This window comes from Triticum aestivum, chromosome 5B (assembly GCF_018294505.1).
Source record: "Triticum aestivum cultivar Chinese Spring chromosome 5B, IWGSC CS RefSeq v2.1, whole genome shotgun sequence".
In the NCBI taxonomy this organism is placed as follows: Eukaryota; Viridiplantae; Streptophyta; class Magnoliopsida; order Poales; family Poaceae; genus Triticum; species Triticum aestivum.
The window spans coordinates 219,435,063-219,460,406 of NC_057807.1; positions in this window are offsets into that span (position 1 = coordinate 219,435,063).

Sequence of the window (25,344 nt, forward strand, 5' to 3'; positions counted from 1 at the left end):
TTCGGGCCGCAAAGATGCGTAAAACCCTACGATCCTGCTTTGGTGGATGTATTAGTGTTCTTGAGCTCTCGAACTAGCTCTAGGTGCTGTGGGGTTCCAAAGAGTCGAATCCTTTCTCTGTGTGCCATGGGCCTCCTTTTATAGGCGAAAGGGGCTGCCACAGTGGCACACGGGAGGTGGAAAGTGCTACAGTATTGTGAGTTTATCGCTAGAATTATAGGACAAGACGCATTTAATGCGAGGCTTAGGTGTCCCTTCGCTTTATCAGGGACGAGGGCGAGGCCCGTCCCGTCCGTCGCCGCTCCTTCATGCTTCGACACGCGCCCTGGCCAGCAATGCATGCGGCGCCATGTAGGCAGGCAGGCAGCTGAGGTGGTGCGGCGGTGGAGCCTCCATGAAGGATTGCATGCTGCCACGCAGGTGCCTGCCCAGCTGGTTGAGTTGGCAGCTGCATGCGAACGGCGGTGAAGACTTGGTTGGCGCGGGCCTGGCGGTGGCCCTGCCGATGCGCTTGGCGAGGGCCTCGTCAGGTGGCCCGGCAAGGGTCTTGCCGGGTAGCCCGGCAAGGGTCTTAACGTGGCGCGCTAGTTTCCCCGGCAAGGGACCTTGCCGGGGGTCTCGTGGGTTTCTTCGGTGAGGATGCTTGCCTTCCTATCCTCATTTGGTCTTGTTTCTTCCTCGTCATCACAAAGATCTGCATGCCACCATAGAGGTGCCTCCCGAGCCTCGCCCCAACGCGTTTGTGGAACGTTGGTGGGCTCAAGGGTGGCTCACTTTGGCTGGTGCGAGCGAGCTGCCCCAGCAAGGGTCTTGCTGGGGTTGCTGAGGCTGCCTCGGCAAGGGTCCTTGCCGGGGGAACCTGCTACGCCCATCTGATCTTTGCAGTCTTGGTCCTTGTTGTTGCTTTGTTTGCCTTGTGGCCTCGGCTTCTCTCCGGCTTCCCCTTCCTGCCGTCTCTATGCGCGGCCGTGGCCAAAGGCTCTGACTACCCGTGCACAAGTAAAGGGGTCAAAAGGAGAACCCCTACTTTTGTACACCGACACCGAGATGACATGTCGGTCCCACCGAAATTCCTAAGTTGTGTGTAGCGGTTAGATTTTGTGTGGAGGCTATATATACCACTCCACCCACTCTTCATTCGTGGAGAGAGCCATCAGAATATGCCTACACTTCCAACATACATTTTCTGAGAGAGAACGACCTACACTTGTGTTGAGGTCAAGATATTCCATTCCTACCACATAAATCTTGATCTCTAGCCTTCCCCAAGTTGCTTTCCACTCAAATCTTCTTTCCACCAAATCCAAATCCTGTGAGAGAGAGTTGAGTGTTGGGGAGACTATCATTTGAAGCACAAGACCAAGGAGTTCATCATCAACATACCATTTGTTACTTCTTGGAGAGTGGTGTCTCATAGATTGGCTAGGTGTCACTTGGGAGCCTCCGACAAGATTGTGGAGTTGAACCAAGGAGCTTGTAAGGGCAAGGAGATCGCCTACTTCGTGATGATCTACCCTAGTGAGGCAAGTCCTTCATGGGCGACGACCATGGTGGGATAGACAAGGTTGCTTCTTCATGGACCCTTCATGGTGGAGCCCTCCGTGGACTCGCGCAACCGTTACCCTTCGTGGGTTGAAGTCCCCATCAACGTGGATGTATGATAGCACCACCTATCGGAACCATGGCTAAAAAATCTCTATGTCTCCAAATTGCGTTTGCACACTCCAATCCCATCCCTTTACATTCTTGCAAATTGCATGCTTTACTTTCCGCTGCCCATATACTCTTGTCATGCTTGCTTGATATGTATTGTGAATGTTGAAACTTGTGCCAAACTCCACTTCAACTCGAATAAATTAAAAACTGCAACTTCTCTTGATTAGAGTCTATTCACCCCCCTCTAGACACCTCTTCTTGATACTTTCAATTGGTATCAGAGCTTTGGTCTCCATTGCTTTGGTTTAAACACCATTGGAGGAAGATGGATGAGTCTACTTTGGGGAGTCATAGACATAGAGTGCCTATACTTGATGGAGAGTATTTTCATGAGTGGAAAAATGAGATGCTTGTGATTTTCAATGAATATCATTTGAACAAGTACATTACTAGCCCTTGTGCACCTCATGTTGATCCTATGCATCCCACCCTTGATGAGTCAATTGACATGATTCGCAATCTTAGAACTATTAATCTTATCACTAGAGGGTTGCCTAGAAACTTGATTGGATGTTTGCCTACTCTTGATTGCCCCTACACTATATGGAAATTTCTTGAGGAACGTTTTCCAAACTATTCCTTGCAAAATCTAGATGAAATTCTCCATAAGTCTATTGCCTTGAGTAAGATGAATTCCAATGATCCTAAGTTTGGTGATTGTCTATTTGAGCTCACAAATCTTATGCGTGCCAAAGGAGATGCTGGAATTATTAGAGATATTATTTCCGAAGCTATTAGAATTCATAAAGAAGATCATTGTCAAACTCATTCTAATGAATCGCCCTCTCTAGGAATTGATCCATCACATGACGATGTTCAACATGGATACTATGATGAGGATGATGATAGTGACTTTGATCTTGATGATGCAATGAGACACTTTGGTCTTATGGCAAACCTTCGGGGATACATGGCGGGAGGAAAGGAAGGGGTTCTTGACAGTGGATGTACCGATCACATGACCGGAGATAAAGATATGTTTCGTGAGCTTGCTGAAAACGACATCCCTCGAAAGTATGTCACTTTTGGTGACAACTCAAAGGGTAAGGTGGTTGGCCTCGGTAAGGTGGCAATCTCACATGAGAGCTCCATACAAAATGTCATGCTCGTTAAATCTCTTGGGTACAATTTACTTTCAGTATCTAGATTTGCTGATTTTTGTTTCAATGTCCTATTTACTGAAGTAAATTGCCAAGTCTTTCATAGAGATAATCATAAAATGGTCTTTACTGGTATACGTAGAGGTGATCTTTACATTGTTGATTTCACTAAAAAGGCTCAACCCAGAACTTGCTTAATTGCTAAATCCTCTAAAGGCTGGTTATGGCATAGACGGTTAGGTCATGTGGGCATGCGAAACCTTGACAAGCTTATTAAAGGTAATCATATCCTTGGCGTTAACGATGTCATATTTGATAAGGATAGACTTTGCAGCGCTTGTCAAGCAGGTAAACAGGTTGGAGGAAGGCACCCCGTGAAGAACATCATGACCACAAGGAGGCCACTCGAGCTACTTCACATGGATCTTTTTGGTCCCAACGCGTACAAAAGTCTCAGTGGAAATTCTTTTGGTCTAGTCATAGTCGATGATTTTTGAAGATTTACGTGGGTGTTCTTTCTCGATGATAAATCGTAGGTCCAAAAGATCTTCAAAAAATTCGCTAGGAAGGCCCAAAATCAATTTGAAGTGAAGATCAAGAAGGTTCGCAGCGACAACAAAACGGAGTTCAAGAATGCAAATGTGGACACCTTTCTTGACGGAGAAGGGATTTCACATGAGTTCTCGGCTACGTACACACCTCAACAAAATGGAGTTGTTGAGAGGAAGAACCGAACACTCATCGAAATGGCGAGAAAAATGCTTGATGAGTACAAGACGCCGAAGCACTTTTGGGCGGAAGCGGTTGAGACAGCTTGTCATGCAACAAATCACTTGTTATGGCTCAAACTCTCACACTTACCGTGTCTACAATAATTTCACCCGAAAGGTTGAAGAGACGGCAGATGTGAAGTTTCATGAATCTAACGGCTCGCAAGTAGAGCAATTGACAATTGATGTAGGAGACAAAGACCCTTCGGAAGAAATCCAAGACTTGTCTATTGGCAATATTCGTCCAACAGAGGTGAAGGAGAGTACCTCGTCCGTCCAAGTGGAAGCTTCCACCTCACGACAAGGTGAACCAAGAGTTGATACGGAAGCATCCACAAGTGGAACACACCAAGACAACGAGGAAGTACACCAAGATGAACATCAACAACCTCCTCCACCATGACAAGAGAAAGACAATGTCAACAATGAAGAAGGCCAAAAAGAAGAGCATGATGAAGAAGATGTTCCACCAAGATCCAAGCAAAAGCTTTCATGAGTTCAAGCAGGAGTTGCCAAAGACCATCCCGTCGAGCAAATCTACAATGATATCCAAACCGGGAGAATCACTCTCTCTAAAAACTCGTTTAGCTAACTTTTGTGAACATTATTCATTCATCTCTAGCATTGAACCTATGATGGTTGAAGAAGCATTGGAAGATCCGGATTGGATAAACGCCATGCATGAAGAGCTACCCAACTTAGAGAGAAATCAAGTTTGGACATTGGTTGAGAAGCCCGACAACAACCACAACATCATTGGTACCAAATGGGTGTTTCGCAACAAGCAAGATGAAGATGGACAAGTAGTTCGCAACAAGGCACGCCTCGTTGCCCAAGGCTACACTCAAGTTGAAGGTATGGACTATGGTGAGACATATGCCCCCATTGCTAGACTTGAGTCCATTCGCATCTTACTTGCCTATGCTAATCACCATGATATCGCCTTGTACCAAATGGACATTAAAAGTGCTTTTCTAAATGGTGAAATAGAGGAGGAAGTTTATGTTAAGCAACCTCCCGGCTTTGTCAATCCTAAGAAACCTAATCATGTTTACAAACTTCACAAAGCTCTTTGTGGTCTTAAACAAGCTCCTAGAGCATGGTATAGATGCTTGACCGAGTTCCTTATTGAAAAAGGCTTTGAAATTGGAAAAAATTGATTCTACTTTTTTTACTAAAAGGGCTAATGGAGAACTATTTGTGTTCCAAATCTATGTTGATGATATTATATTTGGTTCGACTAGACCTCACTTTAGTGAAAAGTTTGGAAAGCTAATGTCGGAGAAGTTTGAGATGTCTATGATGAGTAAACTCAAATTCTTTCTCGGTTTGCAAATCAAGCAAACTAAGGAATGTACCTTTGTCTCTCAAACAAAGTACACCAAGGACTTATTCAATAAGTTTAGTATGCAAGAATGCAAAGGTATGACTACACCCATGCCTACTAGTGGACATCTTGATTTGACCAAAGATGGTGAACCGGTTGATCAAAAGGTTTACCGCTCCATGATTGGTTCATTGTTATATCTATGTGCCTCTTGTCCCGATATTATACTAAGTGTGTGCATGTGTGCACGATATCAAGCGGCTCCTAAAGAATGTCATCTTAAGGCCGTGAAAAGGATAGTGAGATATTTAATCCATACACCAAACTTTGGCATTTGGTATCCTAAGAGGGCCTCTTTTAATCTTGTTGGCTACTCCGACTCGGACTATGCCGGTGACAAGGTTGATAGAAAGTCCACTTCGGGTACTTGTCAATTTCTTGGTAGATCTCTTGTGTCTTGGTCCTCCAAGAAACAAAATTCGGTATCCTCCACCGCCGAAGCGGAATACATTGCCGCTGGTTCATGTTGTGCTCAATTACTTTGGATGACCCAAACTCTTAAAGATTATGGGATATATGTGAAACATGTTCCATTGCTTTGTGACAATGAAAGTGCTATCAATATTGCTCAAAATCCCGTGCAACACTATCAAACTAAGCATATTGAAGTTCGTCATCATTTCATTCGAGATCACGTTGCCAAAGGGGACATTAATCTTAAACATGTTCGCACCGACAAGCAATTAGCGGACATATTCACTAAACCACTTGATGATAAAGTGTTTTGAAGGTTGAGAGGTGAATTGAACATCATTGACGCTTCAAACTTGGAGTAGAAACTCCATTTGGATACATGCAAGACATGAGCCTATGACTAATCCTTGATATTTCTCTTATGATGACAATCTTATGTCTTGGATATATTTGCACCTTGCATGTTATCTAACCCTTGTAGGTACTTGGATGAATCTAAACCTATGAGATTGCAACTCACTCACATCTTGAGCAATATCTACATCACCAAGTCTCTACACAATGGTGGATGAAGACAAGGAAGCAAGAAACCCTTCAAACATATCCTTTGACAAATTCTATATTGAGTTTCATGATTGTCATTTTGGATACACAAGTGCTCTTCCTTGCAAAAACTAACCCGTGTATGTAGATGAACTCAAATTCCAAGTGGAGCTCCCAACTCTTGATGAGCTACATCAACCTTGAGCAACCCACACAAGTTCAACTACATGATCACGATCAACACCACCACCCTAGGTATGTTATTCCATCTTAGAGAAGCTTTACTCCAAGTCATGAGTCAAAGAAGCTCAACCAGATGTGAATACATCAAAATGCTTAAACAAAAAATGGTAACCCCATTTTGAGCTTAAACGATGAGTATGACCTATGATCGAGTGATCTCACTTGACTCCTAAGCCAATATACTCTAACATAGGTGACTTTGTCGCCGACCAATTCTAGATGAAGTTCTCTTGTGTTATTTTCTTTGCTCCTGCATTTGTCTCATGCATATTCGTTTCCCCTTTCAAAAAAACTTCATCTAGATCTCTTTCTATTTCTTTTGTTCTGCATTCCCTACATCCAATTCCTTGCAAATCTTTCAGTTAATTCCTTGCAAATCCTTGTGAGATCTTGTCTAGTGAGCTGAGGTGACAAGTATTTTCCCTGTGATGAACTCGGTCACACCGGTATGTTTCCTTCGGTCCAACCGAAGCACAGAACTTGGTGCCACCGATTTCACTACAGGAAAGACAGCTTGCCACTTGTTCTCACATTTCTTTTTGATCCAGCTCCACTCAATGATTCTTGTCCTCAACCAGCATCACATTCGACTTGCTTCTTTGTTCTGTGACTCAAGGACCAAACCCATTTGTGACAAAAATCTAGAAGAGCCCTTCTTAGAAATAGATGTCAAAGGGGGAGAGAGATCACATCAAAGCTTAATCATTTCTATAGGGGGAAAGAGTACTGAGAGAGACCCCAGATGCTTGGTGTTCAAGAGGAGAGAAGTCACATGTCTTTAAGAGGGGAAAGACATGTTCATATTTGATTGTTTGCATTAGCTCTGTTTCTTTTCTTTGCTCTGATTTTCCGTTCCCTATCTTCTCCCAGTATCCCATGCTAGATTCAGGGGGAGCAAGACATCTAAGGGAAGGAAATTCTGGAATTCATTGCACATCTTTACATGTCATCCCAGTCTTGGTACTCCTGTGGTTTCTTGTTGTTTGCTTTGGCTAGTAGGTGTATCTGTGTTATCTAACCTTGTTTACGCCGGTTCATTCCTTCCTAAGCCAACTCAAGACCACAAGGTAAGTATATGCATCACAGTCATGTGTATGAGGATTTCTTGCTGATGTACATATTATTTGCAAGAAGGACTCATGAATATGAAGGTACATTTTCCATATTCACACCATTTGCTCTGATGCACATAGCCAAGATACATGTAACACATTGCTTACTCTGTCATGCTTATGCATTCACATGCTCCTATATTCCATATTTACATGATTGCATACATGTAGGGGGAGCCTATGCATGTTACATGTCTTTCCAAAGCTTTACTTGTTATTCTCTATATTATTATCTAAAGCTGTGATGTATGTTGTCATTAATTACCAAAAAGGGGGAGATTGAAAGCACAAGTGCTCCCTGGGTTATTTTGGTAATTAATGTCAACATATCTCTTGTTGGACTAATACTTTTACCTAGTATGTTTCAGATAAGTTCAACAATGGAGTGGCATGGACTAGAGGATGTGGAACCCCTTCATGATGCTAAGGACAAAGGATTGGCTCAATCTCAAAGCACAAGACTCTACATTTTACTTTTAGTGATCCAAGATCACATTGAACCCATAGGAAAGCCAATACTATTAAGAGGGGATGAGGTGTTGATTAATGGCTTGCTTGCTCAAAGTGCTTATTGATATGCTCCAAGGCCCACAACCACTTTCTCACATCCACATATGTCCCAAACCAAAAGTCAAACTCAGCCTTACCGATTCTTTCTATCGGGCGCCACCGAGTTCTGTTGACATAGCCACTGCCAGAAACCCTCGTCTTTTCGGTCTCACCGATGGGGATCTCGGTCTCACCGAGATGGGATTGTAATCTTGCTATTGCCCTTCGCAACATTTCAGTCAAACCGAGACAAGCGATCGGTCCCATCGAGATTGCAATGCAAACTCACTGTTTCCCTTTCGTACCGTTTCGATCCAACGGAGATGAGTGAATCGGTCCCACCGAGTTTGCTTGACCAACTCTTTGTGTGTCTATTACCAAAATTGGTCTCACCGAGTTTGTGTAATTGGTCTCACCGAGATTACGTTATGCCCTAACCCTAACCATACCGGTCCCACCGAGATGATATGTCGGTCCCACCGAAATTCCTAATGGTCACATTATTTACTAAATCGGTCCAACCGAGTTTCACGATTCGGTCCCACCGAGTTTGTTAAGTTGTGTGTAACGGTTAGATTTTGTGTGGAGGCTATATATACCCCTCCACCCACTCTTCATTCATGGAGAGAGCCATCAGAACATGCCTACACTTCCAACATACATTTTCAGAGAGATAACCACCTACACTTGTGTTGAGGTCAAGATATTCCATTCCTACCACATAAATCTTGATATCTAGCCTTCCCCAAGTTGATTTCCACTCAAATCTTCTTTCCACCAAATCCAAATCCTGTGAGAGAGATTTGAGTGTTGGGGAGACTATCATTTGAAGCACAAGAGCAAGGAGTTCATCATCAACACACCATTTGTTACTTCTTGGAGAGTGGTGTCTCCTAGATTGGCTAGGTGTCACTTGGGAGCCTCTGAAAAGATTGTGGAGTTGAACCAAGCAGTTTGTAAGGGCAAGCAGGGCGCCTACTTCGTGAAGATCTACCCTAGTGAGTCAAGTCCTTCGTGGGCGACGACCATGGCGGGATAGACAAGGTTGCTTCTTCGTGGACCCTTCGTGGGTGGAGCCCTCCGTGGACTCGCGCAACTGTTACCCTTTGTGGGTTGAAGTATCCATCAACGTGGATGTACGATAGCACCACCTATCGGAACCACGGCTAAAAAATCTCCGTGTCTCCAAATTACGTTTGCACACTCCAATATTGTCCCTTTACATTCTTGCAAATTGCATGCTTTACTTTCCGCTGCCCATATACACTTGTCATCCTTGCTTGATATGTATTGTGAATGTTGAAACTTGTGCCAAACTCCACTTCAACTTAAAGAAATTAAAAACTGCAACTTTTCTTGCTTAGAGTCTATTCACCCCCCTCTAGACACCTCTTCTCGATCCTTTCATCTACCCTACATCACTATGGTATGACTAGCATTGGTATTATTTTTGTAGGTGAATGTTTGATTTCATATGGTAATGATAAAACTAAAAATGATGAGTGCTAAGAACCAGTGAGAAAGAATCAGTAAAGTCTAGTGATGATTTGTGCAACTAGAACTTTTGATGAGGTTGATCTATTTATTCTAAGTGATATATGATGCATGTCATATGGTTGCATGAGCATGGCATATGGTGACTCGAGCATTTTTATTTCAAGTTAAACCTGATGTTAATTGAACTTGAGCATGATCTATTTATTCTAAGTGATATATGATGCATGTCGTATGGTTGCATGTGCCATTGAATCAAGTTTTTCCCAGTGCAACCACATTTGCCTTTATGGGAAGGCCTTTATCAGTCTGTTGTCATGCCTCTAGCCGGTGCCTCCAATGAGGGATGGTTATGGGCGTGCGGTACCCTAGCCCGGTAAGCAGACATAACCTTGTGTGCCCGTTGTTGTTGTTGTTGAGATGGTACCTTGTCCCCGTTTGGGACTGTTTGAGTTTTGCCACGATGGTGGTCGTTGATGCCTTTGGTAGGCACGGGGCCACCCATGAGTTAGCCCCGTGGGGATTTAGTCGGAGTGGCCGAGAGAGTGTCATGGCAATGGGGGACTTCCACAGGAATGTCGTTGGTCCACCCGAATGGGAGTGCGAGGCCATGAGTTCCGTGGTGTGGGTACAGTGCACTACCTCTGCAGAGTGTATTTAATCTGTCGATAAACACGTCCTTTGTTACGAACACAACTCGTAAGTAAGTCACAACATGGATCAACATTTATAAAGAAATCTTGCACACTAAGTTATATGCATGGCACTGGTTGAGTGCTGATGATGTCAGTGAGACTGACCGTTGTGGAAACCAAGTGTGGTTTCGTTTGTGATCCATGAATGCTCATTGTTTGGTTACGAGGTAACCCGTTGGTAAGAGAGTCCGAGGGACTCGGTGCACAAGTTTTGTTGCATGGCATGAGTAGTATGTTGTTATTTGCATTCAACTTGATAAATGTCATGATATTGTTTACCATTATGTTTATGCTTGTTGTGAGCTTGCAAGTACATTCAATGTATTGACCTGGCGTGTTATGCCAGATTTCAGGAAAGTCTAACCGGATCGGAGTGCTGTCGTGTCTAGATCGTGTCCACACCGGTGTCCCTGTGCTATGGAGTCCTTCATCGTCGTTCCGCTGCCGTGTAGTTGTCGTGATCGAGGCCCCTTTATGTTCACTAAATAATGTACATATTGTTCAGCCGCACCATGTGTGCCGCTTGGCCTCGCTACTTGATGTAATCTCGCACTATGTTTCCACTAGCATCAATAAAGCGGTTGTTTTCTGTACCAAGATGTTGTGTGTTGCTAGAAGACTTGACCTTTGGGCTGGCAATGCAAGGTAAACCGGTTTCTCTGAGCCGGGGTGCCACACATCAACCCAAGAAAGCCAGTAAAAGTGGAACATGGGTGATGTGACAAAGCAAGCAATCATAGTGATCAAGTCAAGCAAGCTAGTAGTGCGAAGATGCAATGTACTAGAAGGAATCATGGCAAGCATATCATGTGTGCAGATAGTGGGCATGAATAATTCACATGTCATAGCACAAGCATGAAAGCAAGATATGAGCAAAGTAGGTTCATGGTGTTGGCAAGAAGTCATAGTAATGAGACCTCATGACTCTCCCAACACAACAAGCATCAATAGCACGGGGCACAAAGAAATCATGGCAATATCTATAAGTATCTCCACCAAGCATGCAAATACACATAGAAGTAGCATAATGGTGAATCATGGGTAGATGCAAGCAAGGGTCACAATTGCATGGAAAAATTGTGTAAAGAGGCATAACATGCAAAGTGAACACGATAGTATGGGCATAAGGTGACAAGTGGTCAATAGCCCATAGCCGTGTGAGAAGCAAGTAAAAGAGATGCGTGTAGTCGTTGTGCGAAGCGAACGGTGGGAAGGACAATCCATGAGATCCCAAATCATCATTGCTCTTAAGAGCTTGTTTTGTCAACTCTTGGGATTGAGAGGCTGACGAGTATATGTGGTTACCTACACAAAACAAAGACAAAGGGAAAATTGTGTGTGCATGGTATATGTACACATCATCCATCACGATGCGCACGTGCTTGTGTTGGTTAGCACCAAATATTCGATGCTTAAATAAATGAGATGCGTGATATAGAAACATGTCATCCATCAAGAAATATGTAGAGCAATGTTATTCATGGAATTCCTATGGTGCACGCAATCATGGAAATTATGCAAAGTATGGAATGCATCAAAATCTCCTAATATCTATGAGGAAACTATGGGGGTCTCCTCATGAGCATTAGTGGAAACATCACCTAGAGAATATTGACAACATCCGAAACAATGCATATTTGGTTCTATGTGATCATGGCATGGTATAGTAGATGAATTGCTCAAATCATGTAAAGGAAGCATGGCAATATCATCACATGAAAAACAAAAGCCAATGACCATCATCTCGTCATGTATGCCATAAGTTCAAATAGGATTTATTTTAATGGGGCATGCATAGTTACTATGTTGAGATTGAAATGATGCAATATGAGAAATCTCACTCATAGCATATGACAAGTTTAGAGGATTATCAAACATGATGTGATCAAAAGAATTTTCACATGATATCCTATGGAGCATAGCATCACAACTAGGCAACTCAACATGCTCATCATCATATTCATCATAAATTGGTAAGTCATGAGATGAGGAAGTCACACTAGCATGAAGCATGGGAATAGGTGGGTCAACATCATGCTAGCAATCATTGGTAAGATAGTCTGCTAGTGGGACAAGAGAAGCACCATCACCTATGTTACCTTTGGAGCATCGCTCATGTGTTGTAGGTGATGTGTTGAAGACCAAGTCATGGTCAACTTAATCTTGATGGAACCATGTGGGGGTGCATCATCGTCCGCCATGCCCATCGTCATCTCCATTGAAGGGATGGACTCGTCGAGGATAGGCATGTCGTCATGTAGGAGACCTAGCACCAAAGAACATAACACACTCGGAGTAGAGGTTAAGTCATTAGAAATCATAGTGGCCCCACGTGCCGTCTCAACTACCTTACTCACTAAGTGTTGTGGCTCACTCACTCCCGGTAAGATGCTCGCTCTCATATGGTTGGTGGAGTCACCCAAATGGCTCTCAACCTCACATAGGATGTGTGGCATGCTCTCATGTGTGGGGCTAGTGGTGGTCACACTCATCCTCTCATAGGAAATGCACTCAATGTCACATATGGTGGAGTCACTCATGTCACTCATCTGGTGGTGGCTCTCCTCACATGGCAATTGTGGCATCTCGACATATGTGAGTGTCGGAAAGATGTAGGTGCAAATGTCTCCATGTGCGTTCATATAGCTTGACTCGGAGTATGAGTCCAATATGGGCGCTGTCTTCATGTTGTTGAACAGGTTCATGCTCGTTGCCGTGGTCTAAGGGGATGGCCCTTGCTCGACCGTCTTGTCGCCATCTTGTTGTAGGAGGCCCATATGATGTGGCACCTCATAGCTCATCTCCATGACCGAAGGGAAATTCCCATGCTCGGCCATCTTCCTTGAGGGGCTTCAGAAGATGGAAGTCTCACCCTCGCTCATAGGTGGTCGCCTTGTTGAAGATGTTGATGTAGGCGAACTCATGGGAAGTAGGCGAAGATATCATACGTTCTAGGGTGAAGATGTCTTCATAACGCTTGGCGAAGATGCTGAAGTGGTGGTGGTAGCCGTCGCTTGCTCTTGGTGGTGCTTGTCTCGCGGTCTTCTCTTGTGCTCTTGAAGCTTGGACTTGGCGTGAAGTAGGGCTTGTTGGGACTTGTACATGTGCGCTTGGAGAGCATCTTCATGATGATGGTGTGGTTGTCATGCTTGAGCTCGATGGAGTTCGTCGTCGTCATGCATATGATGCTTGGAGGTGACTTGCCCTTCATGACTATGTGGATCACGAATGTGATGGTGGTCGCCAAGGAGATGTGGACGTGAACGACTTGTGCTTTTATCGCTTGGGCGCTCCGAAGATGATCGACTTTCTCGCCGCCGCCTTGAAGACGACGAAGGGGAAGTAGACTTGATTAAGGCCTGAATCTCCTCCATCCTTGCTTCTTGCTCCTCCTTTTGTGCGGAAATCTTGTTGTCGGTGTAGTCCCTTTTCCTTGATTCAGAGTGACGAATGTCGATGGAGAGTTTCTCGATGCGCTCTCGCAATCATGATTGTGTGCCTGGCATCTGTCGTTGTAGATCGAAGATGGACGCTTTGGTGATGTAGTTGTTCGCGACGTCGTTGTCGTGGAAGACCGGAGATGAAATGACTTTCCTATCCATCACAAGACTCGAGCAAATATGAGTGGAAGAAAGGAGAGAACTATACCCAATGTACCTTAACCGATGTTGAAAATGGATCAATGATCACTCAATGATGTAACAATGAAATATCACAATTGGTACCGATCTCGTCAATTTCTCAAACGTACACAAGTAAGGCTTATGGTGGAGCTTGGTGAGGATAGTGGCACAAAAATTTGATGCAAAATGTTAGCAAGAGTCAATAATGTTGCAAGTGATTCACAAATTCGCAAGTGAAACAAGTAGACCGATAGCAATTTGTGGCACACAGAAACACACACACGGATAGATAAATGGGGTCGTGCAACCAAGGAATGAGCTCAAAATGTGGAATCCACGGAAAACTCTCGTGTTGCATAACTCAAGAGAGACGCTAGCACGATTGCTCAATAGGCGGATATGACACTTGTGGACAACCTATAAGATGCAAAATGTAGCAACTTTCTATCCCAAGTATGCTATGTATGTATGGTTTCCGGTGTTTCTCTCAAGATGATCCAAGATAATCGGATATGACATCTTATGCAATGTGGTATGATGATATGGCTCTTGGTTACAACCTCTTTGTTTTTCTCTTTTTCTTTGCTTAAAAGCTTATTCTCTTTTTTTGTATGGCCACTTTTACACAATGCACAAACCAAGATAGAAATAGTGTATATGCGGGAACAAACTCGTGACACAAGATATGATATGATAGGAAGATGATACCAATATCATATGGTATGTATGCAATGGGAGGTGTAGATCACTAATGTGCACAAGTAGTGTTACCGGTAATACTCAATGGCTAGTCTCGATAGGCAAGTGACGCAAAATGGGCTAGGGGTTATCAATGCAATTCCAAGGAGAATGTACAATGATGTCGTCGAGGTTACCGTCCATTGAGATGATGAGTGGCGGTGTTCTTGATGTAGAACCATTCCTAATTAGCCGTAACACCTTAGGAAACGGAAAAACCACAACTCAAAATCTCAAGGACAGAAGTCAAATGGTGGTAGCGAAAAGCGGTGGTAGTTTTGCACTACGAAATGCGAAACTGGAAAGATGGGTTATGCGAGTCGAACTTGAAGTTGCCGTCCCTAAGTAGCCGAAACACCTTAGGAGACACAAGACACAACTCAAACAAGCTCAAACAAAATTGGGTTGAGTTGGGGTGGTCGGAAGTGTATGGTGGGCAAGGTTATGTGGAAGTGGAGGTGGTGGTTGATAAAGAAGCAACCGTACCTAAGTAGCCGAAACACCTTAGGAGACTCGAATCACTACTCAAGCAACTACTAATGCTATGGTGAAGAAAATGGGTTAGGTTGCGAAAGTCGGTGGTGGTGTAGCAGATGATATTGTGGAAGCCCTAGGCAAAGATGTCAAAATTCAAAAATATTGATTAAGTCAAATGATATTGGTGGTATTTTTGTGGGATGGGAGATGTCAATAGATTCAAAACGAGCTAAGGAACGTCAAAATCAGAGTTCGGATGAATTAGTTATGGACAAAACAAAAATCAGCCGAAGTCTGAAACTACAGGTGTCGGACGTACGGAAATGGACGGATGTCCAGCCGTCGGACATCCGGTCGGGCTCGGAAATCCACTATTTCAGCTCGGGTTAGGGGTTCCGGTCGTCCGGTAAAGGTCGGACCTCCGGTGGGTCGGGGTCAACGCGGGATTTGAGCTCCGGGGCGCGATTTTGGGCGGAATTTGGGGATTTGGGGATCAAAATTGACGAGATTCCGTGGATGAAAGATGGGGAAACTTGGGGAGATGCTATATCCACTTGAAACCAAGCAAATCCACAGATCAAAATCAACAAAACTTCATCAAACCAACAAATTCCAAAAAAATTGGGGCTATTTTTGGTGGGAATTTTTGAAATTGGGGAAGAACACAACAAAATTAGGCTAGAAAACAAGGGGGTAGGGGCTCCAAATTCGTGATCAACCTTGCTCTGATCCAAGATGATGTAGGGTAGAACCCTAGATGCTAGATCTTCGATTGGAGGGGATCCTACGAAGAACACGAAGCAAAAAAAAGGAGAAATCACGAGGGGAAGCATGAGAGAATCACTCAAACCAACAAGATTCGGACACACATGTGCTAGATCCTCGAAACACAAAGAGATACACGATTCAAATCCAACAAAGGACGATACAAGTAGCTAGTTCATCTCCATGAGGAGGTCTTGAGGGGTCTTCCAATGAAGGGGTCTTGAATCCGCTTGGGGAATTGATGCGGAGCATCCTTCCATCATCCCCATGGACTCTACACCAACACATCAAGCCCCACGTGGACCCATGACAAGAGCTAGATCACGTGCAATGGAAACCGAGGTGAACTCCTTCCTAGTTGACATGCATATGGATACAAGTGCAACTTGGTTGCTACCTCACCAAAATACTCTATGCATCATTAGGTACGAAGAGGAACCCTTCCAAGCAGCCGAGGAACACCGCCAAGTCCAAGGAGAAGTGACCCAAGTCTCCAAGGATGAAGAACAAGCCGAACAACAGCTGGATAGGAAGTCCCAGGCGACTCCGTGCGCACGGGCCCCGAGACCCCGTGCCCACGGACTACACAGGGAGCTACGGCTGTAGCACCCCGTGCGCACGGGCGTGTACCGTGCGCATGGGACCCCCCGTGCGCACGTGCCCAACTTACCCCGTGCGCACGGGCCTCCCAGGATAGCCGGCTGAGGTTGCCCCTTCGCCGTCCTCTCAATCTCCTTCGACCCCAAAGCTATATAAGTCGTACCCAGGACCATGTTTAGGGTTAGCAAAGACATAGATGAGAATTTGAGAGCTTTGCTCCTTCTACCAACTCCATTGGAGATCAGAGCCTCTTTGAGGAGATCCACTTGTGTATATCAAGACCTCCATCTTGGAGAAGTCTGCCATCATCAAGATCTCATCTCCTAGGAGTGGGAAGAACTTATCCATTGTATCTTTCCTTTGATTTTGTTTTTGAACTTGTGGATCTTGTGTTGCTATTCTAGTGGATGTGTAATTGGGTATTGTTGGAGTGATTTCCGCTTTGTGTTTCTTGGTGTTCATCCTTTCCCCCCTCCGAGTGTGAAAAGATCCATCTTAGGGTTCTACCCTACAACATCATGGTATCATGAGCAAGGTTGATTCACATCTTGGAGTCCCTACCTTCCAGTTTCTAGCTTGATTTTGTTGTTTTTCATCCTAATCCGAAAATCCCCACCAAAAATAGCCCCACAATTTTTCTTGCAATTTGTTTGATCTTGTGAGATTTGGTTGTTTTGATCCACGAATTTATTTTTTGGCAAGTGGATCTAACTCCCCCCTTCATCTTCCCCACCCTCCCATATTTTGAATTTGGCCACAAACTTGGAAATTACCAAGGATCTGGAGCATCTCGTCCGCTCGCAGAGGACCCCGTGCACACAGGACCCCGCGCAAACGGGCCTCACTTACCTCGTGCGCACGGACTATCCAGGGACTTTTGGCCATTTTCTGTTTTGCTTCATTTTGGTTCACCACCACCACTTGGTTCTCCCGCACTATTTCACGTGGTTGTTTGAGTGTTGGGTCGCGGTTTCTCTGTGTCCTAAGGTGTGTCGGCTACTTAGGCACGATTCGACGTCATCATCACCGCCACTCGAGCATCAACTCGGACTCCACATCGGCTTCGACCAACATCACCTTCATACCAACCGTAAGCAATGATGGTAACCTCAACGACGCCTTTGTGCCACCCTTGCCATTACTTTGATAGCTTCGAGCCTCTTTTGTGTAGCTTAGCCATTGAGACTAGCTTGTTGAGTATTGTCGGGCCACGCCTTAGTGCACCATTAGTGGTATGTCTCTCCCGTGCAAATACTACTTGTTATCTTGCATTGTGGCTCGCATATCAAGCATCATGGCATAGTTTAAAGAAAAGAAAGAAAGAAAGAAAGCTTTTAAGCAAAAGATAAGAGAAGCAAAGAGCTTATAAGCAATAGCATCGAGCTTCATGGCATAGTTACTTCATCTTGGTCACTACATACATAAGCATACTTGGGATTGTGAGACGACTCGTTTCTCTCTTAGGTTGGTGCACTAGCGTATCTAGCCCTTTAGAGCAATCGAGCTAGCGTCTCTCTCATATCAGTACAACAAGAGCATTGTCCGTGGTTCCACATCTTAGAGCTCACCCCTTGGTTGTGTGGATCCCATCTATCTTCCGTGTGTGTGTTCCTGGTGTTATCCTTGGGTTTGATCTATTTGTCTTATTTCCCATTTGTTAATCTTCTCAACTTTATCAACATCTTGACTAACATTTGCTTGAATTATTTGTGCCACTTCCTAACCGAGCTCTGCCATAAGCCATTTACTTGTAGGTGTGAGAAACAATACCCAGTACCAATTCTCCTATTATAGCATCACGTGGGATCGTACTAGTTACATCCACAATCTCCGGAAAAGGTAACTTTGGTTTTGTTCTCTCATTTTCCTACTCACCACCACTTTCACATGATGGATAGGCCGAGTTCTTCTACCAACCCACTCTTCATCGAGCAAGACAACGACATGACCTCCTACGTCACCAAGCAACACCTCTTTGGTGCACAACGAGCTTTGCATCAAGAACTACAAGCAATGAGCGACCGCATCAACCATCTCGCCACCGACTTACGCCTCTCCGAGCAACATACAAGAGACTACTTCGACGACAAGCTCGACGAACAAAAACAAGAGAGCAATGCAAGAATGGACGAGATTCATGCCTTGTTGGTCAACCGCTCTGCTACCTCGCCGTCCTACTCAAGACGGAGCCGCTCGAGTCGACACTCCGATGACACCATCTCCGGCTCAAGTACCCCGACATCTAACACTCTTCGATGAGCTGCGTGCCAAGACCGTCAAGCTAACCACAATACTCTTCATGACATCGATACTCAAGATAAACTTCTAGCACAAGAACAGCAACACCAACGCCACAGAGAGGAAAATCGGGCGCGCCAACACCAAGACGAGCAAGACGCCGAGGCTGCCCGTCTACAACAACAACGGTGTGAAGCTCAAGCACTTGAGGCGCAACGTGCCATCCAAGACGCTAGTCGCGCTTTCGCCGACCGCAACCGACAAACGCGAGAACAAGAAGAAGCACTTCGAGAAGAAATTCAAGAGAGGAACTATCAAGCAAGAGTACACCGACATGTTCCTCAAGCTCCTCGTCAAGAACCCCAAGTCCGACAAGAGCAAAAAGACAATGGGAATGCTCCTCGCTAAGAGCAACACCAAGCGGAGCAAGTATGTGGAGATCCTGTTCCACGACAAGAGCGACATCAACACCGTCACTATGATGAGGAACTCCGCTATGGCAAGCTCAAGTTCACCATGCTCAAGTTCTCCGAAAGCAACGATGCTGAGGAGTACCTATCATGGGCATTGAAATTCGACAAGATATTTCATCTTCAGAACTACTGCGAAGAAAAGAAGATCTTCATGGCATCCCTTGAGTTTCAAGACTATGTCCTCATTTGGTGGGAACAAGTGATCGAGCGACGACAAGAGCAAGGCAAGCCACCCATCACATCTTGGACACAAATGAAGGACATCATGCGAGTCCGCTCTGTGTCAACATACTACACACAAGATCTCTTCAAGAAGTTGAAACTACTCAAACAAGGCACGAAGACGGTGGAATAATACTATTAAGAAATGGAGATTGCCATGATACGAGCCAATGTCAAAGAAGATGACGAGCAAAAAATGGCACGCTTCTTGAACAGCCTCAACCACCCAATACGAAAGATCGCCGACTTCCAACCTTACTCCAACCTTCTCGAGCTCGTTCACAAAGCGACCAAGGCGGAACGACAAGTACAAGAAGACTTCAAGTACGCCAAGTACTCATCCAAGACCTATGGCTCATACACTCAAGCTACTCCTACTACGACTTCGACACCTCCTACCTCGACTAGAGCATCACCAAGTACCGGCGACAAGTCAAGCTTCAAGCAAGCAACACCTTCCTCGACTCGTCCTCCGACAAGCAACTACAAGAACAAGACTTCTTCTTTGGCACCACCGGACGATCCCGTCAAGAGCAGTTCAAGTGCTTCACATGTGGTGGCCGTGGACACAAGTCTTTCCAATGCATCAACAAGGAAACTACGATCGCCAATGATGATGGCACGTACGACTCCATGAGTGAAGATGAGCTGGAAGCTATCGAGCACCTCGCCATGCACCGTCAAGTGAACGACGATGAGGATTCTCAAGTCTATTGCGACAATGACTCAAGTCCCGCTCTCGTGGTCTCAAAGGTCTTGAAGCTCCAGCACCAACAGTGTCACATCTTCCACACCAAGTCCGGCATCAATGGACGCTCCGTGAAAGTAATCATCGATGGAGGGAGTTGCCATAACTTGGAAAGTGAAGAGCTATGTCACAAGCTGCAATTGGTCAAGAAGAAGCACCCTCGCCCCTACAAGGTTCAATGGCTACGCGACTCCGGCACGATTCAAGTGGAGCACACCATGCACGTTTCTTTCAAGATCGGCACCTACGAGGACACCATTGAGTGTGACGTGGTTCCTATGTCCGTGTGCCATCTTCTCTTGGGAAGACCTTGGCAATTCGACCGCCGCGTCATCCACAATGGGAGAACAAACCACTATAGCTTAAAAATTAAGGGCACAGAGTTCCTGCTATGACCTATGTCTCCAAGCCAAGTGATCACCGACGAGCAAGCATCCACCCATCGCGGAGACGCTAGTAAGAGAGTGAACCACCACAAAGAAAGTGAGCGCCACAAGCCAAAATTGAGTGACTCTTTGCGACGAGAGAAAAACCTAATCATCTTCGCGACAAAAAGAGAGATGAGAGAAGTATGTGAGAACCCCTCGAGTGTCATCCACTACGTCCTAGTTTGCAAAGATGAGGTGGCAAAGACTAACACTCCTAATCCTCATCCTCTAGTGTTGTCTAACTTGTTGCAGGAATTCGTGGATGTCTTTCCCGATGATCCACCTCCCTGTCTCCTCTACATGGCATGGAACATCGGATCGACCTCATCCCCGGCGCACCTCTTCCTAACAAGGCTCCATACTGCGTCAACCCCGAAGAAACGAAATAAATACAAAGGCAAGTCCAACATCTCATAGATCATGGACATGTGCGTGAAAGTTTGAATCCTAGTGCCGTACCGGTCATTCTTGTGCCAAAACGAGACGGTAGCTTTCGCATGTGTTCCGATTGTAGACCTATCAATGCTACACCGTTCGCCATAGGCATCCCATCCCATGCCTTGACGATATGCTAGATGAACTTAGCGGTGCCACTATTTTCTCAAAAATTGATCTTAAAAGTGGTTACTATCAAATCTGCATACAAGAGGGTGATGAATGGAAAACTGCTTTCAAAACAAAGTTTGGATTGTGTGAGTGGTTAGTCATGCATACGGGTCTATCGGAAGCACCAGGTACATTCATGCGTCTTGCATTATGTGCTTCATCCTTACATTGGTGTGTTTGTTGTAGTTTACTTTGGCGACATTCTTGTGTTTAGCAAATCCCTCAAAGAACCTGTGAATCGTATTTGGGCCGTTTTGCAAACGCTTCGAAAAGAATGTCTCTATGCTAATATGGATAAATGCACTTTTGATGTTGACAAGATCGTTTTCTTGGGCTTTGTTGTGTCTTCCAAGGGAGTTCATGTAGATGAGTCTAAAACTGAAGCAATTAAAACTTGGCCCCAACCCACTAATTTGCAACAAGTGCGTAGTTTTCTTGGTCTAGCGGGATTTTATCGTCGCTTTGTGAAAAACTTTAGCACAATTGCCGCGCTGTTGCATTCTTTGAGTAAGAAAAATGCACCTTTTATTTGGGGACCATCTCAATCTACCGCATTTGATGAGCTCAAATCTTTGCTTACACATGCCCCAATTCAAGCATTACCCGATTTCACCAAAACTTTTGAGGTTCATTGTGATGCTAGCGGTCATGGAATTGGTGGAGTTTTTATGCAAGAAAAGTGAGCCATTGCATACTTTAGCTAAAAACTTTCTGCTGCTCAACTTAACTATCCTATATATGACAAAGAATTGTATGCTTTAGTGCGAGTATTGGATGTTTGGGAGCATTATCTTCGCCCACATGAATTTGTCATACGTACCGATCATGAGACACTTAAGTACCTAAAAGGTCAAACTAAGTTTGAATAAACGGCATGCTAAATGGAGTGAATTTATTGAGTCTTTTTCTTATGTGATCAAGTACATTAAAGGCAAAGACAACATTGTCGCGGATGCTCTTTCCCGCATATGCATGATTGTTACTACACTTGAGTTAAACATGATTAGCTTTGAGCATATTAAAGATCTTTATGCGAATGATCCTTCTTTTGCACTTATGTGAAATTTCTTACTCATACTTCTTGGGAGCACTTTTACCTCAAAGATGGCTACCTTATGCGTGCTAACAAGCTTTGCATACCCAAGTCTTCTCTTCGTTTGTTGCTTTTGCAAGAGGCTCATGGAGGTGGACTCATGGGACATTTTGGACGCGACAAGACATTCACCACACTCTCCTTCAAATACTGTTGGCCAAAGATATTCCGCAATGTGGCACGCTTCACCAACAAATGCTCTACATGTCGCAAAGCTAAGTCAAAAGATCAATCTCATGGTTTACATATGCCACTTCCAATTCCGTATCAACCATGGGAGGATATTAGTATGGATTTCGTGCTTGGTTTGCCTAGAACTAGAAATGGAAAGGATTCCGTCTTTGTTGTTGTGGACCGATTCTCAAAAAATGGCACATTTCATACCATGCAACAAGATAGACGATGCTTCACATATTGCTAATCTTTTTTGTAGGGAAATCTTGAGGTTGCATGGAGTGCCTAGGACCATAGTGTCGGACCAAGACGTCAAGTTCTTAAGCTACTTTTGGAAGACCATTGCGCCAAGCTCAGCATCAAGCTTCTATTCTCCACGGCATACCACCCACAAACTGATGGCCAAACCGAAATTACCAACCGGACGCTCTCCACTCTTCTACATGTGTTGATTAAGAAAAACATCAAGGAGTGGGAGCAGTGCTTACCCATCGCCGAGTACGCCTATAATAGAGCTCGACACACTACTACCGGCAAGTCCCCGTTCGAGGTTGTCTATGGATTCAACCCATTGTCCCCATTGGACATCCCACCTCTTCCGCTCCAAGAACGCGCAAACATGGATGCAAGTGCAAGGGCAAGCTTTCTCAAGAAGATGCATGAAGATACAAGGGCAACGATCGAGCGTCAAGTACATCGCATCTCCAACAAGCTCAACATCAACAAGACACCAATGGTATTCCAACCGGGAGATCTCGTATGGCTTCATCTTCAAAGGACCGCTTCCCCACGGAGCGCAAGTCAAAGCTACTCCTCGAGCCGACGGACCTTTCAAGATGCTAGCACGCTACAATGAAAACGCTTACAAGATTGACATCCCACGCGACAAGTACAATGTAAGTGACATCTTCAATGTCAAAGACTTGGCCAAGTACCATGGTGATGAAGATCACGATCCATGGACGGATCTCTCCCAGGGGGGGGGGGAGATGATGCGGAGCATCCTTCCATCATCCCCATGGACTCTACACCAACACATCAAGCCCCACGTGGACCATGACAAGAGCTAGAGCACGTGCAATAGAAACTAAGGTGAACTCCTTCCTAGTTGACATGCAAGTGGAACTTAGGTGCTACCTCACCAAAATATCTCTATGCCTCCTTAGGTACGAAGAGGAATTACCACCAAGGAGCTCAGGAACATCACTAAGGAGAAGGAGGACCACCCCAAGGCCCCACAGAGCAAGAGAGAGCACTACAGCAGCTCAACCGGAAGTCCCAGGCGACCGCGTGCGCACAAACCCCCAAGACCCCTGTGCCCACGGACTACACAGGGAGCTACGACTGTAGCACCCCGTGCGCACGGCCCCAACTTACCCCGTGCGCACGGGCCCTACAAGATGGGCAGTTGAGATGCTTTTTTTGAATTCCCCCTTCTTCCACTTCGACCAAGCCTATATATTCCGTACCTAGGGTTGTGTTTAGGGTTAGAAAAGATTAGATGTGATATTTGTGAGCTTTGCTCCTTCTACCACCTCCATTGGAGATCAGGGCCTCTTTGAAGGAGAGCCACTTGTGGATATCAAGACCTCCATCTTGGAGAAGACTACCATCACCAAGACCTCATCTCCTAGGAGTGGGAAGAACTTAACCATTGTATCTTTCCTTTGATTGTGTTTGTGAACTTGTGGATCTTGTGTTGCTATTCTAGTGGATGTGTAATTGGGTATTGTTGGAGTGATTTCCTCTTTGTGTTTCTTGGTGTTCATCCTTTTCCCCCTCCAAGTGTGAAAAGATCCATTTTAGGGTTCTACCCTACAACAGAGATCTTCTCCGAAGAGGTCTTGAATCCGCTTGGGGGATCTTGTCCGAAGAGGTCGTGAACTCCGATGGAGAAGTAACCAAGTGGATGAGCAAAGCTCTATCTCTAATATGAGCTAAACCAATGCTAACCCTAACTAGGAGGAGGAGGAGGTCTATTTATAGTATTAGTGCAAATGGGGGCGAAGTGAAGGGGTACATGGGCCTCGGGCCCAAAACTGTGCCCAGACAAGTACCGGACGTCTGTTGGGTACCGGTCATCCGGTTGCTCGCGGGCGTCCGGATGTCCGGTAGTCGTCGGACTTCCGCTAATTCAGCTTGGTTACAGTGGCACCAGACGTCCGGAGATGGCCAGTCATCCGGTCGCATCGGATATCCGCTGATTTGTCTCGGGCCTGATGGTGTCGATCGTCCGGTGGATGTCGGATGTCCGCTCGCTGGCAGGTGTGGTCGGTCGTCCAGTGGAGGCCGGACGTCCGCTCGATGTAGCTTGCGTTGTCCAGGACTTGGGTAGGCTGGGGCTTTAGGTGTCGGACGTCCGGTCCCAACCGGTCATCCGGTGGCTTCCAGATGTCAGACGTCTGGTCGAGACCTGTCATCTAGTTGCTGTAGATTTCTGGCAGCTTCTCCGTTTGGTCGTAGTACTTTGTGTCCTCGTCGTCTTGTCCATGGCCTCCCTCTTGGTTCCTGGTATAGCACATATGTTTGAGGTAGTAGCCATGTCTCACATGTGGAAAGTGACAGTTCGGAGAGGAGCGACTTCACCTTGCGTCTAGTGGCGTATAGTCGAGGTCTCATCTTATGTATCCTTGGGTCATGGGGAGTGGTCGAAGTGAACATGGGGATGATCGTAGGATGCTCCGCGTCAGCTTTGTTGCAGGGTTGCCGAGCCACAAGGCTGCCATTTATCGTGTGTTTTATGCTTGTGAACTATGTATCTTCATTTGCTTTGGGTTGTGTGACTTATGAGACCTTATCATATGGTGTAAGACCTATGATATCCCTATTATTTTATCTATGTCTTATTGTGTGTGATATCATATTCATTGTGCCTTGGTTCGTTGATATCTCTCATATGCTTGGTATATTGCAACTTTGCTTAGCTTTGTTTATCTTGTAGTTGCATCGTTTCCTTATCTATAAAATATAGGGGGAGTGTTGATCCTAGTGTATGCACTTTGCATTCCAAAGGCATATTTAGTTAGTGTACACATGAGGGGGAGCACGTCTATATTTTGTAGATCATGGGTTTAATTTCTTGTCATATTGCTTTCCTATGCAAATCCCGTATTGTCATCAATTCAGCAAAAAGGGG